The sequence below is a fragment of the Austrofundulus limnaeus genome, unplaced genomic scaffold (genome assembly GCF_001266775.1).
Source record: "Austrofundulus limnaeus strain Quisiro unplaced genomic scaffold, Austrofundulus_limnaeus-1.0 Scaffold459, whole genome shotgun sequence".
Lineage (NCBI taxonomy): Eukaryota > Metazoa > Chordata > Actinopteri > Cyprinodontiformes > Rivulidae > Austrofundulus > Austrofundulus limnaeus.
Genome location: NW_013952861.1, coordinates 12,515 through 15,543, shown reverse-complemented (window position 1 = coordinate 15,543; position 3,029 = coordinate 12,515). Strand labels below are relative to the sequence as shown.

Genomic DNA, 3,029 nt, shown 5'->3' with positions numbered 1-3,029 from the left:
CACTCTGGATAAACAGAGTCTCTGGAACAAACTTCTGAAGCCTCCGAGGAGCAATTTTCAGCACCGATCACAGCTCATTCATCACTTTCTGATTGCTGTGTCACTGTTATCTTACCTTCAGCAGCAGACGAGCCACAGCTGAAGGCCAAAATAAGAATTCCTCACCTGTAGCACCGACTCTGGGGATGTGTGTGTTGCAGTGTTTGTGGATGCTCTAATGCTAACAGCAGGTGTGTGTGTGTGTGTGTGTGTGTTTGTGTGTGTGTGCACTGCTGACATGTCTGCCCAACCTTTACGGAGAAGTTTCATTACACCGTCACACAACTGTCACCTTTTCTCACTTCACTTCCACAAACAACTCAGAACTGATTATCAGTTTATTGTTGGAGCAAAGCTGCGGCTTTAAAAGTATTGATTAGGTTTGTTACAGAAACTGTTTGAATTTGAGCAACAAGAAGTCCTTTGTGTCCATTTTTGAGAGAAAAAGGCTGATCTTTGCTGCTGMGAGGTCAAATTGTCCACATTATGGTAGAAATTCTGTTCATTTTTCTCTGTTTGTCAACTAGTGTCCATGTTTCCTGTTCTGATTCCKGCTGAAGAATCGCTTCTGATCCTCGAGGTTTAATTTATCATTTATTTAATTAGACTTTTCACACTCAGCTCTGAGAATTTAAAGCCTCTGTGTTTTTTCTTGTTTTAACTCGAGCTGAGTTTCTCCTGCAGTGACTCCTGTCTCTGATGTCAGCGRGCTGCTTTTGTTAWAAATGTGAAGTTTCTCATATTTACATCTCAACWWGATCCATCTTTGTTCCTAATGTTTAAAATGTGCTCTGTGTCCCACCTGTAGGAGTCGTCTTCTCCTGTTTTAACCTTCTGCTGTTCTGTTCCCTCAGACTCCCCCTCAGGTTACTGATTTTCTTTTTCACCCAGAAACATATTGGTGAAACTTCAAGCGCTGACTGATAAAAGAAACACTGAGGCAGAATTTATTTATTTATTTATTTTATTTTTTGTTGGAGCTCAGAGGCTGTGAGGGATGTGCACAGAACAGAAATTTCCTCATTAAAACACAAAACTTGTTCCTGTTTTTTTTAAAGTTTGGATTTATTTTCTCCTTATTTTCTGAATGTTTTTATTAAAACCTCAGAACTGTTTTGTTGTTGGAGCTTCAATGAAACTCAGCCCGTCGGGTGACCCAGCTTTTATTTCATGACCGAGTGTTTTTATTCAATCATCTGCACCTCCTGTTCAACCAGAACAAGAGAATGACGTCCCAGCATGCTTTGCTCTGGAGAGCAGCTTTTTAAGGAGAAGAGACTTGTTGAAAGCGGTGAGGAGAGTTGTGTGTCGACATCTTGAACACCCAGAGGGTTTAAAAGTGGGGAATCCATTGTGGTGTGTGTGAAGCTGAACAACATCCTCCAGAGCACCTGGGTCTGTGTGTGTTTTCATGTGTGTTTATAAAATGTGCCTCTGTTKCTGAAGTTATCAGTCTGAAAACAGACTTCTTGTGGTCTAGAAAGAAAAAAGCTGCTTTAAAAGTCTGCAGGACTTTCCAGCTTTAAACTAATGGTTTTATTTCTGCTCAGCTAAAGAAGGTAGATGGAACTTCTTTATGATTTTGCCTTCATGGTCGACAGCACTTCACACCCCTGAATAAACCTMTCATTCCTCTCTGTGCTCATTTTATTATTTTGTTCKAAACTTGACAAACTCTTTTAGTTTGAACATTTTCTGTCAGTGTTGGCWGAAAGTTTAAGGATCAACATTTAACAGCAGTTTAGATTCAGTTTCTGCAGCTCAGCACAGTCTTGGTTATAAACGACTTTTAAGAGCGTTTTAATGGAGCCTCTTAAACTCAAGGAAAGAGGAACAAATTGGAAGTGAGAAACAATGACAGCTAAAAATAAGAAGAATGGAAAACACGTTGCTTTGATGAGAATTTAAAAAATTGTTTTATTTATTTACTGCAGTTGAGTTTTTACTGGTGTGATGAATGTTTCCAGGACTGATTTTATTAGTCTTTAATCTGGAAGGAAAGACACAAAAGCAATATTTTCTGGCCTCACTTTAAGATCCTGAGCATCCTGACAACAAAGCCATATATTCTAAATACACACAGCTTTCTCATCATTAACACACACAAATCAATGTGAAAGGAATTGAATTCTACGTTGTTCAGTTAAATGTTGRAGCAGAACACAAACAAGCATTTATCTTTTCTAATTACTGCTGCTCTAATGAAGAACTGAAGTGAAAACATTTGGTCTCACTGGGCTGCAGGAAGAAGTCTTTTTACACTCAGAGTAAAACACAAWGAAATAATGTTTAGCTCGGTGAGGTCACATGTTGTTGTGTGTCGGATTAATAAAGATATTCATTATCATAATGCAGCGTTTAAGATGATGTAAGTGTAAAATCATGTGAAATATTCCTACAGGAGGCTGTGATGGAGTGAACATTCACACAYRATCCTTTCTGGAGAGATAACTTTACTGATTGGCTGTAATGATCTGAGTTCATTTTTGTCCTTTGATTTCTTTATTTTTAGTGTTTTCTTTGTTTTCCCACTGTGTTATCCTGCCTCCATGTTCTTATCCAGCTCCTCCCATGTACCAGATCCTCATGTCTCATTTACTGGTTAACTCCCCTTTATATGCCTTCACTTACCTGTTGTGCTTTAGGCTTGTCTTCATGCATCTGTGTGTTTTGGAAAATAAGTTTTGCTGCTGCCCTGTCAGCGTTTTTCTTTGTAAAATAAATCTTTTGTGTAGATCTTCTAGATTTGCCTGCTGTCATGGTTAAAAGCTGCAAAATCCTAACATTGGCATTTTAAAATGGATGTTAATGTTAATATGCATTGAAATGTTTGTTGTTAATTGGTGCTATATAAATAAACTGAAATGAATTAAATTCTAAAATGTTTTTTAGTGTAGGTCGAAACAGTTTAGTTCGCCTGAATTCACCACCAAGATATGATTTAACAGGAAACTACACTGTCTTTTACCGTGACGTAGTGGAACCTGAAC

The 3,029-nt window shown here is 38.1% G+C and overlaps 1 protein-coding gene across 1 annotated transcript in view; it reads left to right on the top strand.

Annotated features, from left to right (window-relative positions):
• Positions 1-3,029, top strand: part of LOC106529684 (glutamate receptor ionotropic, kainate 4) — a gene marked incomplete at its 3' end in the record, with an annotated part of 8,133 nt that overhangs the window by 263 nt on the left and 4,841 nt on the right.